The sequence below is a fragment of the Calypte anna genome, chromosome 11, assembly GCF_003957555.1.
Source record: "Calypte anna isolate BGI_N300 chromosome 11, bCalAnn1_v1.p, whole genome shotgun sequence".
In the NCBI taxonomy this organism is placed as follows: Eukaryota; Metazoa; Chordata; class Aves; order Apodiformes; family Trochilidae; genus Calypte; species Calypte anna.
Genome location: NC_044257.1, coordinates 13,966,566 through 13,979,644, shown reverse-complemented (window position 1 = coordinate 13,979,644; position 13,079 = coordinate 13,966,566). Strand labels below are relative to the sequence as shown.

The 13,079-nt window shown below is 37.2% G+C and overlaps 1 protein-coding gene across 1 annotated transcript in view; it reads right to left on the bottom strand.

Moving 5' to 3' along the window:
* VAT1L (vesicle amine transport 1 like) overlaps window positions 1-13,079 on the bottom strand; it is a 45,876-nt gene that overhangs the window by 2,759 nt on the left and 30,038 nt on the right. The window lies entirely within an intron of this gene.

The window sequence follows — 13,079 nt, the reverse complement described above, 5'->3', positions numbered from 1 at the left end:
ACCTCTTCTTCCTACTGCACTTGAGAGGAGCTTACTTTGATGTATGAAGTTTCAGAACTCATGAGAGCTCAGTGCTGACGACTGAAATTGTGAGTGCATTACCCTGAATGTTCAATGTGCAGCATGCAGATCACTATTAAATCACTGGAAATTGGAAGATGTCAAGAGTTTCCTCACTTTCATGGTGGGAAACTTCAGGAACTCAAAATGTACACATAAAAGCTGTTTCATATCCCCATCACACTATTTTCTGCTGGCATAACAGGCTATGTTGAGACAAGACAGAGTTTATGTTAATAGGATCTACCATCTGTGACATAGTTTTATTGAATACTTTTAGAATAATGGCATAGAAGTTTGAAACAATATGCTGACTTGGGAGCAGGTGGGTCCCCTACAGTACATTTAAAAACCCAAACTGAGGTCTAGACACCTGAGATAATTACCAAATGTCTACTACAGGAGGAGGTATGAGATTTTTTAAAGATACTAAGTGCATAGAGCTTTCAACTTCCAATTAAATTTAACAGATGCTGGGTACAAAACATCTTTACCATCTGTTGGCCTTTTGAAAGCTGAGTGCACTGAACTCTATATTATAACCTTAATTTTGCCAAGTGGTTCCCTCAATTAGTAAATACTGAACTTAAAAAAATCTGTTGGAACAAAAGAAAAATTGCACTGCAAAACACAATGACTTTCTAACTTAAGCCATAACTGTAAATCAACCTTGAAAAACATATTTTTATGAATCTCACTGAACAGAAAGCTGACCTTGAAGTGGAGTCCACAAAATCACAATAATTATTATGAAGTTGCCTTAAACATAAACAATACCTAGCTATCCTGTAAGACTTGTTCTGCACTAAAGACAATTATTCTTTCACGACTGTGAAGAAGCTGTCTGAATTTTTTATTACTTTTATTTATTAGCCAAATCAAACTTTCAGGAGCCTACAAGAAACCAACAGCCACACTTGCCCATCCATTGAAATTTATTACCAGAATATCATGTGGAAAGCAGGGTGTGCAACATTTATTTTCATTTGGACCGTATCATATTTAGCAAGGCAAATTTGAGAAAATGTGCTTTCTCTGCATTTTTCACAAGCACAGTATCAGATTTAAGGCTCTGGAGAAAAGGCTCAGGAGTTGTTTCCAGGACACTTGTAAGTAGCTTGCAAATGCAAACAGCAGGCAGAGGCAAAGGGAACAATAAAATATATAATGGTGTCTATGGAATCCAGATGGAGCTATTGCAACACATTAAAAAAGAAATGTCTAAAAAGTTTGAAGAGCTGATGTAACAGATGTATTTTAGTGTTATTTGCAAGTTACCTATCCAGTTAGTCAAATTCTGTACTAATGCAATGCCATTCAGCATACTGTGTCTGAATTAAGAGACCATGACCTATTTTATGAGTACTTTTTATGTTTATGGCTGCTAACAGTCCACTTATTCAACCAAGACTTCAACTACTTGTTTCCCAAGGCACCTGAATGTTAAAACCATTTTCTCTTATTCTACAGAGGGCAGAAAGCATTAAAAACTCTTTTCTATGCAAGTATGGTTAAGGCTTAAGTTGTTCTATGAAGACTATATAAAAGCATTTACTTTGTCATGCAAACATTGAAGTGCTGTGTATATTCTGCCTTCTGCACAGTGTGCTATGGAGCTTTTGCACATTACCAATGAAGACAGCAAATCATTCTGCACTTGGTGAAAATCAGCATGTCAGGCATGTGGACATCCTGGAGTTCACTAGAGGTTCTCCAAAGTGACTTTGATTCAAAAGAAGTATACCTTCCAGTGGCAAGAATCAAAAGGGTTTTGTATTTTAGTTTGACTAACAGGTTGTAAGGATACTGTAGAGTGGAATCATTTTCCTCTCTCTGTTCAGTGTAGTAGCACATGGTAACACACACAGGAAAAGAACCTTTCTAGCTCAGGTTGAGACAATTTGCAATTGTTTCAGGGAATATGCTTTTATAATTGGAGAAACAAATTTGAACTGATATTTCTCCTATCTCTTTCAGCTCTACAAATGCTACAGTCATGGATATGTTACCATGTATCCCCATTGAAACATTTTTCAGCAATGACAGTGAATCTGGAAATTAAGACAACCTATGCAGTAATGAGGTCACCTGTAAAACAAAAATATGGTTTAGAAAGACAAAAGCTATGTACTCAAATTCTTATTTTCCATCTTAAATGCCTAAGTGCTACAGATTTTCTGAGCCTTCTACAAGCCTCTTCCTCATACCAGTCTGCTGGCCCCGAGCAGAGAGGCAAAGAATATAAAATATATAGATCTTACTAGGGAAAGTATAGAACCATTGAGCTGTGTTAACAATATAAAGGTGTTACACTACCAATGCCACCAAAAGAATTCCTCTAAAGAGTCCTGATACATACATAGGATTAAACAAAAGAAAACAAAAACAAAGCTGGCAAAGAAAGACTGTTGTGGAAAAGCCTTGATGCAAGGATATTTGCCTAGGGGACATTATGGTCAGGATCTCAGAGTTTCTCTTGGATCAGAGCCATTTCTGTCCATCTGTATTGCGTAGCATACTGAGAAGAGCAATAATTACTGTCAATAATCCCGGGTTAAGAGGTAAGGTAAGGGCAGAAAAGCCTTTGTGTTACTGGTCAAAGAATGTTCTGAGAGGTTTCAGGTTAGCTGTGAAGTATTATTAATACTCTGCAAGTATTAAGTATGACTGTTGTACTGAATCCTCTCTACCACCACCGTAATGTCTCTCTTGGGGTACTCTTCAGAAGTTTCAAGAACTTTGGTTATTGTATTCTTATTTGGTTTTAAATAAGCACATCTTCTGAAGCCTCAAATCTTTCCAAAACTGAGCTGAGCCACTTAACTTAACCAACAGTGTTAACTGATGCACTGCTTTATGGATACAGGGAAAGTTAAAAAGAGAACTATTATTTATCTATTGAAAGATTTCATGGCGTGAAAGATAAATGCAGCCTGCCTAAAAATGGAATGCTATTTTCAACTCTTTGGATATTATTTTAAACATAATGATCTGTATCTGTATTTGGCTCTTCTTTTGGCAATCTCAGGAGTAAAATAAGAGATTGCAAAGTTGGAACATGAAACTGCTTGCTATGCCAATATAACACATTGGGGGCTTTAGGCCCATGTTAATATTATGGATGTTTAGTAGAGAAAACAATGAAGGCATTATGGCATGGAAAAATGTCCTAATGGAAAAGTGGAAACATAATGCTTTCATCATCCTATGAAGCTGCTCAGCTCAGTAATATAATGAATTTTATAAATTTATTATTTTAGTCAAGTTCCACATTTACTTCATGTAAAAAAAAGGAATTGAAAGACACTACTGCAACAGAAGATATTCTTTTAACTCCATGAGGCTGAATGCAGTTTGTTGCACAAAGTGCCATATCAAGATTACAGTTTCATTTTTGCAGACAACTTTTTTACCCTCTTGCTCTGAGCTAAGGCAAGTTTATGGCATGGTGGCAGATGACTCTGTACTTTCTTTTTTGGGGCCCTCTGCTGACTGGGTTTCTCTGAGGTATGTGAAAGAAATTCTGCTTACAATAAGGGAACCCTTTGTCCCCCTTTTTCATAACCAAGGTTACAAATTTAATCCAAGCCAGAAGTGAAATTAGTTCAGTTATCTGTGTAATATCTAAAGCTCACTGATCATTCTAATGCTGTATCAAAATGTGTTGTCAAAAATGTGATGAGCACCCAAATAAAGGAAAAGTCCCTCACCTTCAGACAGGAACAATGGAAGCACACAGAAATAGTAACAGCACCTGTCATTGCACAGCCAATTTCAAATGTAATAGAACAAAGCATTTTGTAATGTCAAAATAGATCTATCCTGAGACTCTCTTACTTCTGTTCTCCAAAAAATATCAGGAGAAAAAAGGGATGTTTCCAACACAGATGCTGGAAAGGAAAGTGCATAGCATGAAAACTACTTTTCAAAGGAAATATGGAATATTCTGTGTAAATGAACAAATTTCAATTCCCATTCCAAATTTCACACCCTCTTCCCCTGGTGAATCTTCCCTGACATCACTGGGTTGCATGTGAGTGAGATGAGCAGGTACTGGGACAAGGGAAGTCTCAGGTGATAGAGGGATACTCATAGTATTCAATGGGCTTCAATTAGCCAAACATATGTTCTGTAAATAAATACTATGCTTCAAACATGGCTTTTAGGCAGGTCAGCACTTTCTGACCACTCCTTCAATGTAGGCCAAGCATGAACCTTCCTTTAAGAGAACTCAGTATTTTCTTTGTGAAAGCCAGGAGAGCTTCCTCCTATTGCCCTAAACCAATAAGCAGTTTAGCTTCTGCGTTAGTTCTCTGCAGGCTCTCTCTGACAGAGAGAAGAGCTCTCTACAAGAGCATTCCTTACCAATAATTAATTTATCTCTCGCTCACTGCTGTGTGTCAGAGGAGCCTGCAACTGCATCATGTCTGCAAAATCACATGGACAGGATCTCCATGGTGACAGTGTCATGCAGTAAGCAAACATCAGCTGGCTAGTCAAGGTTACTTTGGCAACCCAAGTGTCGCAGGTAATGATGCAAATCTTATTCAGCTATAGGAAAGAATAATCTGAATTAAAAACTTGCCCATTTTTCACTCTAGGACTGGTTCTGTTCTGTTGCTGTTCACAACAGCCCCTATTGCAACGAGCCTATTAGTATTACAGACACTAATATCAATAATATTTATTTAAGCATCGTTGATATGTGGTACTGAAAAAAAAGATGCATACTGCAGTCTGTTCTAGCTGAGATACTGGATAAACAAAGCTTTAATACTACAGCTTTCATTAGTGCCATGAGGCAACATGATTTTTATTATCAGAATCACTGCTGTGGTCTTTTACAAATCTACCTTGTCTTTAATACGGACTGTGAGCTGCATTATGATTGCAGATGCTGTTCTCAGACCAGAAGAGTTTTCTTTCATGTCACTGGCATAAATGGCTTTTAAAACTGAACACATCTCCATAGGAAGAAAAATTATGTAGTCTCTGTCTTCTGGAATATGTCTGTTTAGCTCTGGTCTGTGGAAAGGAGGACACCCAACAAACCAAGGGTGACAGTTTGTTAGCTTGCTGTCAGCTCCCAGGAACATGAACTGGTGCATTAATCCATGCAGATTTTTCTGGGGATAAGGGCATGGGAGAACAAAAGTAAATCTCCCTTTCAGCTTATATTTGCCACAGCCCTCTTAACATAGCTTGAGCTAGGAGGACAGGACATGGGCTCCCTGGATATCCTGTGACATACACATGGTAAGCAGTCACAGGGACCCTTTGCAATAATATCTGTGTCCTAAAAATTCAGTCCTATTGGGTTTTTTTGCTGGCAAGTTTACTCCTCACTAAGCTTGAAATGTCTTTCATGTTTATGCAACACAATTTAGTGCTGTAATATTTCCTGGGAAATATGACATTTTTTTTAAAGCTGCTTTTTTTTGTTGTTTTTTTGTTTTTTTTTCAATTTATAGTATTTTCCTTTATCAGGAAAAGCCGTCTGTATAAGATTTTGTAGAAAAGGTTTTTTGCTTGGATGTTATTACTGACAATTACCTCACTACAGATGCAGTTATTTGGACAAAACTATCCTGTCCTGTCAGGGATTATTTCACTTGAGAGCACAAGAATAACCTGTACTGACCACAGCACACTTCCCTGGCAGGGATGCGTATTCACGACAGAAATATTCTCCTTGCACTGTGTAGCAGAATACCTAGCACAAAAGTGCTTTTAGTATTTAACTGACATTTAACTGAGTATTTTTGTGACAGAATCCTCCAGTTGTCTGTTTGCATAGGAGCTGGGCATATGGGAGGCTGATAAACCCACATCTGCAATTGGCCTGGATTATCCTCTCCTTCCCAGATTGATTCTCTTACCTACATCACTAATCCTAAAGAGACCTCTCAAACTCTGTTCTCCTCGAAGCTGAGGGTATGCAGCATCTTGCAAGACAGATGGAAAAGAAGCATAATATTTACAGGATATTGAGTAGGCTCTATTCCTGCCCATGGTGAATACAGCCAGCTCTTAACACGCAGAAAATGAGCACCGAGCATATGCAATAAGACACATCAAATTCAGGGTATCTGGGAACTGATTTTCATAAACTCCTACAGAAAAACAAGTGCATGGGGAAAACATGGATACAATCAGAATCAACTGCTCAAGTGTTAAGAAGTTAGTATTGTTATATGTTTTTAGTGAGCAACGATGGAGTATTTTAGACACAGGAAGAGAAAAATCACTTGGGTCATGGCACCTCATTTTTGCTGTGAAGCTAACATGTCATGTCATCCTGCTAGTATTCATCTGAAATAAAAATTATTTTATCCAACTCAAATTTTATTACTGAATATATATATTTATATATATTATATATTATATATTTATATTTATTATTTATGTTATATATTTATATTATATTTATATTTTATATTTATATATACCATATATATTTATATTTATATGTATTTATATACTAAATATATATATATATATATTTATGCTGAACTTTTCCACCAATGGGTTTGCCTGCATACATGCAAATAGAAAGTATGTTTACAACCCCTCTCATTCTCCCTTTCCTATTCACAGCTGCAAACAGCAGCTCTGGCCTCTATTCCCTTCTGCTGCCTGTCAGCATGGAGAGACCTTTTCTCTGGAATACCTTTTAGCCTCACTGGATGTTGCCATGGTAGCAAGACTAAAACCAGATCCAAGACAAGAAAAATGTCAAAGGAATAAAACTGATGCTACAGGCAAATTCTGACTCTGAGTCCTCCCTTAGCTACTGGAGATATCTATTAAGTTACATGTCTTTTAGACAGAGCTACAGCTGCAGAACTGTGCAGTTTTCTGTCTTTCCTTATTCCTATAAGCTCCTGCTGACGTCAATGAGTATTTGTTTTGCCTCAGTAAAATTCAAAGAAAAGAGATTTAAAGCCTTGTAATTACAGAATAACTGAGCCAAATCTTGCCAGCTCTTACTTACAGAGTTAAAAGGGATGAAGGAGAAAAAAGGCAGCACCAACATCAAATTAAATATTTAGAAGTACTAAACAGCTGTGCCTAGGTATACATTTGGTGGGAGCTTTCCTACTTGGTACAAGAGAACCAAGAAAAAAGACCTTGAAGTTTGATCCATCAACACAGAGAATTCCAGCAAGATGGGACAGCTCAGGGGCATTCAGCACTTGGACAGTTAAAGACTAGAATTTTGGTTCCAAATTACACATTATAGAGAGAATACCTCTATAAAACTATGTGTATTATCTTTGAAAAACCTACACAGAGAGAAGGAAAGCTACTTTTGATTCAAACTGGCAAAGCACAGCTTTTTGCATTATCCCTCATTACTAACATAACCTTGAAGAAAAAAAGGATTATTTTTTTCTGATTTAATATGGGAAATAATTACCTTATTACTTTCAAAGTCAAGGGTTGTTTCTGAAGGGTAGATACTAGGTGAAGAAATCCCTGGAACACATTCGAGCAGAAAAGCTGTACCTCGTGAATCAGAATGAAGCTTTAAGGATCCTGTGCTGGATTTTCTCTCAGAATAGCAATAAAGCCAAAACTGGACCCAAATCTTCTGCAGCAGTCTAGGCCATAGCACAATACAATCATACTAACTCTATACTGAGATTAACCAGTCTGAAGTGATGCAGTGTTGCATGGAAGGGATATAGAACTATGGTGGTACAGTTTAAAAGTTCCTCAAATCCCCTGACCAAAGGGGAATTGTTCCTACATCCCATTTCTGGCTGCCACTATGTCCCTGTGAGCCACTGACTCCCAGCTGCTCTCCAAGTCTTTGGGATTGCTGGTACAAATTATGATAGCATGGTCCCAATTTATGCTAGGAAGATGGCTTCAAGCACATCAAAGCCATGAGTAGAGAAGCTCAGAACTAGTCATCTCTTTCTCCATTCTGAGCACTAACGTATCTTAATCTAAGTTGCACACAAATGTGCACACAAAGATGCCTCAGACACTTCTGAACCTTGGGGTGTTCAAACGTGTAGTGGTTCAGATTCCACTCCAGTGACTCTCGTTTGGTCTGCAGCAGCAGCAGCAGAACTGGGGAAAATTCCTTTGGCTGCAAAGGAGTTTTGGCAGTTGCAGGCAAAGAAACAGGACCTCTGTATTTGTTTAAGAAGCAACAACCTCCTGCCTATATTGAATTAATATACAATGTTCAGTTTGGTATATTCATGTATTCCATCACAATCTGTTATAACATTTTATGTCAGGAAATAAATTTTATGACATTCATCACTACACAATTAAAAAAAGGACATTTCATGTTATTTACTATCAGGCTCTGTGACATCAGTTTTTTAACTCTTGCCTCAGCAATGCTGGCTGGTGACCTCTTTGAAAAAACATTTGGAGAAAAAAAAAAAACACCAACCCACAAGCATGTCCTATTTGTTCTCTTTCACAGAAGCATGCTCCACTTGAGTGTCATGAAATTATCTCCCTCCTCCACCCTGAAAACATGCAGACTTAATTATAAGCATATTGCTTCACATAGTGTTGTATTGTTGTCTTCCTAATTCTAATGCCCAGACTGCAGAATGTGACCATTGTTCATCTCCTCTGCAGAACCATGCAGCAGCAATCCTGTCTGGCTACTCCTCTGTGGGAACCTGGAACACAGAGCTCCCTCTTCCCAACCCCAGTGACAGATCAGACAGCATTTCTGGGACCACGTTCTTTCACAGACATGAGAACTGTAAGTCTGAAATACTTCCAGAACCACAGCTTTTCACAGACTGTCTAGACACTTGCAGGACATTATTTAAAGACAGAATAATATTTTCTTTGACACCATATTCTGAATTGCCTCTGAGCTAAATAATTGCAAGGTGTTTCAAGCCAATCTGTGTCTATGCCTCTGGGCAAATGGGCACAAATATTGCACCTTGAGAAGGGGCAGGTGGGGAACCCAACAAACCAGCTTGCAAAATATTAGGTGATTCTTGAACATTTATTTATCAAGAATCAATGACAATTCTACCATGTTTTTGTATGTGGATGCAGTCACACCTAAGGATAAATGGAATACCAAATACCAGGCTCTTTTCTGCAGGGACTCTGCCTCATTTGAGCAACTCTTGGGACTGCAGAACCCTGATCCCTGAGGTTTGCAGCCACTATAGACTTCACATTGATGGCAGTGTTCACTTTAATACCACACTCAAAGCCTGAACTTTGATATTCAAACTAACACATTCAGTAAAATCAAAACAGTAGAAAATCAGTTGCTCATTTGAAAATGTTAAATTACATTGCTGCTTTTTAGTATTGTTTTCTCCAAGTCAGTGATTGTAACATATAGATTTGCCCTACAAAATATCTTTGTGTTTAGTCATTCACAGCAGGCTAATATAGGTAGGAACCTTTTAGTATTGACAATATATCTGCTTCGCTGCTTTTGTGTTAATTTATATCATTATCTTTAATGAGCAATAATATCATTACTAAAATGCAGTACCATATAAAACTCTCAATTATCACATTAAATTTGGATTATATTATGCTGAGAGATGTCTTTATGACCAAGAGTAATTTTGCTTTTAAAACTCATCTGTGTTTAGAATGATTGAAAAGAATATACAAGCCATTTTCATTAGGTGAGAACATTTATCTTGGTTAATGACTGTTGTGCACTAAACTAGAGTGTTATTTTAGATATTTCAGATAATTGGGGAAAAAATCAACAGCCCAATGTTCAGTTGGCATCAGAACAGAGTTGTACATAGTGTATGTTGTGACTGCTACTGATTAAGTGTCCATGACCAACTTTTACAGCCTTTGGGGAAACTTCATGAGTCTCTTGGTGAACCCCAAGACTGAGTTTAAAGCACAACCTGGAAGATGCTAGTTTTCACAGACTGAGTTTTTCATTCCCTTGCTCTCTAGAGAGTAAGGAATTGGTCCGTGTTGTTATGATCCTGAAATGAATCTCAAGGTGGGCAAAGTAGGACTCAAACACTGGAATATGCTGACTGCTGAATTTTAATATTCAGCTGTCCGTCCTCATTACAGCCAATACCAGCAATGGATGATCTGGTTAATATGTAGAATATGAACTACATAAATCCACAGAATTATCTTATCTACAAGTCTTGTAGATAAGACTGTAGTAATTCTTTTTTTTATGATATCAGCAAAGTTGTACAAAATAAAACAAAAAACTTGTGTGGTCTTCTCAGTAAAGAGAAGTGAGTAATCTAATTACACTGCTAGGATGAAAATGAAAAAAAATTGAAAACAACAACCCAGGAGATTAATTCTGTGCTACTGCTCATGGGATTTCTACAAACTCTACCAGTCTGCCAAAATCAGTCATCAACATGATTAGTTGCTGAGAAACAAACTTAGGTTTTGCTGACAGGGCCAATAATTTACTTTTTCTTTGGATAGTATTACAGAGATAAACTGATAAAGCAGATCTCGGGTGAAAAGCTAGAAAATTCATTTTAGAAAGGCATTTCTAAAACCAAAAAGCTCAGTTAATTTCATTTACCAGAGTCCTGTGTCTACTGAAAAATAAACATACTTCTACTATAGCTAAAAGCTTGTCAAAATTACCTCTTTAAAAGCCAAAAGGCAAAAATCTCCAAAATCAGAAAAAGATGAGCTAGATTATACAGCAGAAATGCTGAAGGCTTCAAATCTAGTGTTGTTTCTCACTACAGTAATTTTGCAGTCTCCGAAAGCATTTCATTCCCTTCTGCTCTATTAACCTTTCTGCTCAGTCAGTTAGGGAAGAAAGGGACCAATGCTGCTGATGTAGCATCTTTTAGACAAAATGGATCTAACACATTTAAATAGAGAGAGATTTTTCTTATTCTTATCTCCCACTCCCTTTTCAGTGACCCCTTAGATGGCTTTCTAGGCATTCATTGATTAATGAAGTACTATAGCAAAAAAAAAAAAACCCAAAAAACAACAAACACAAAATCTAACACAATATAACTGATTTTTTTGCAAATCAGAAGCCAAAATGTCACCCAAAGCAATCCAAGATCTCTTTCCAGTCTGAAAATTGGAAAGTTTCAAAGGCAAGAAACAGAATTATTCATATTCTGAATTGTGCCAGACATACAAGAAAGGTGTCTCCTAGCTCCCCCAATATCACCAAGTAAACTTCACCTCAGCTTTTTAAAATCCTGAGCACTTGGGAAAAGTTTTTTTTAACTTTGAACTATGACCAAAACAAGTTTGACAGAATGAAAACAATCACTAGAAAACATCAACACAAACCTCAGATTTCTCCTTTATGATGCCCTGGGAGAAGAGCTGAATTTCTCACATTAACAGTCCCTGACAGTTTGACTTGAACAACAGAGAGCTTTCTTTCAGAACCAGTCAGCTAATTAACAAAGAAATAAGAGTGGAAATTTTTGACATGGAGGTAAATGCTATGCTCTGTGGCTTAAATGACACAGTCTAATAGCACATAGCATAAGAATGAAATAGCAAATAACTGTGTCTTTGAAAACTTAGTTTCTAATATTTTCCTTTTAGTACCTCCTATTTATCTATAGTTATTACTCTGAGTGACAGAAAACACTCACTGTTCCAAATCATAAGAATTCCTTTCCAGTCACTTGTACTATCAATTCCATGGAACACAAGATAAAGTAAACTTTCTGTTAGAATCCATTTTAAATTACTCCAGGTAGTGGATGTAATGTATTGGCATCTATTAATCAATCTTCATGCAACACTGGGAGAAGACAGGGAGATGTTTCATTGCATTACCAGGTAGAAATGCAAAGGGTTTGTTTGGATCAAGAGTATAAAAGAAAGTAGCTTCTCTAATGCTTCATGAAGAATCTAGAAATTGTTTTTGAATACAGAAATGACTCCATGAAACTTTTTTACTGACTCTTGAGATCAGCTTAAGTTCTTTGACACAAAAAGCAAAAAAGAAGCAGAAAACAAACAATCATTCATTCAGGATAATTATAAAATATACCCCATCTCTTTCTTAGACTTATGCATACACACCAGTGGGTTTGAAGGTAAACTTGATGTTTAGAGTATATCCCTTCTGCTTTTGTATATCTCTTCTCTTCCTATCTAGGAAGATAGTTTATCTTTAACAGTCCACACTTTGAGTGGAACCTACCAGTGCTTCCTATATTATTTTCCTGTCTATTTTCCCTTGCTCTCTCACTATCCACCAGGAACCAAGCCTGCATGTTGTTCCCCTTTGGTGTGCCATCATGGGAAGCTGTTATCTCTGTGGCACGCAAGGGCAAGTAGAAATGCCAATCTGTCCTGACCCAGAAACATGTATCATGATTTAACCACTGCACTTTCAACTTCCAGTGTCTCATGCCTTCTAAAAAAGTATTTTGGCCTGTGCATCCCCATAACTAATTAATTCTTAGCAGAGTGCTTGCTAAACAGATGCTGCTGTAGCTGCAGGCTGTATTTATGTTAATTGAGAAGTTTAATCTCACACCAGTCAGCTTCTAACCTCTGTAACAGGAAATTTCAATGTTAGTCAGAATCAGTGCTCCTCAGAAATACTACCAAAATATGCTTCTGTGTCTGCTACTTCATTTCAAAACATGAAGATACAATTCCCCTGAAATGAAACTGAAATCCAGCAGAACACACCAGTCTGAGATGAGAGCCCCCAGCAAACACTCTGAACCCCAAAGTCTCACAGATACGTGAGACACGGCCCAGGGGCTTGGTTGCTCGAGGCCAGAACTAGAAATTTAGAGATTTTGGGGCTGATCTGTGATCTTTCTACTAACATGATGCAAGATATCCATCATCTGTTTTATTGTTTATCTATTAAATGAGTACATGGCATGAATATTCTCAACATGTACAAAGGAACCTTCTGAAGACCTAAGATGGCAAATTCGTTTAAAAACAGGTATTCAACCAGCAGGCTAGAAAAAAACAAGCTAAATTTCAGAAGCTTAAAAAAAATACAAGAAAACAGAGAGCTCAAATATATTACTTGTTTAATTAAATTCCAT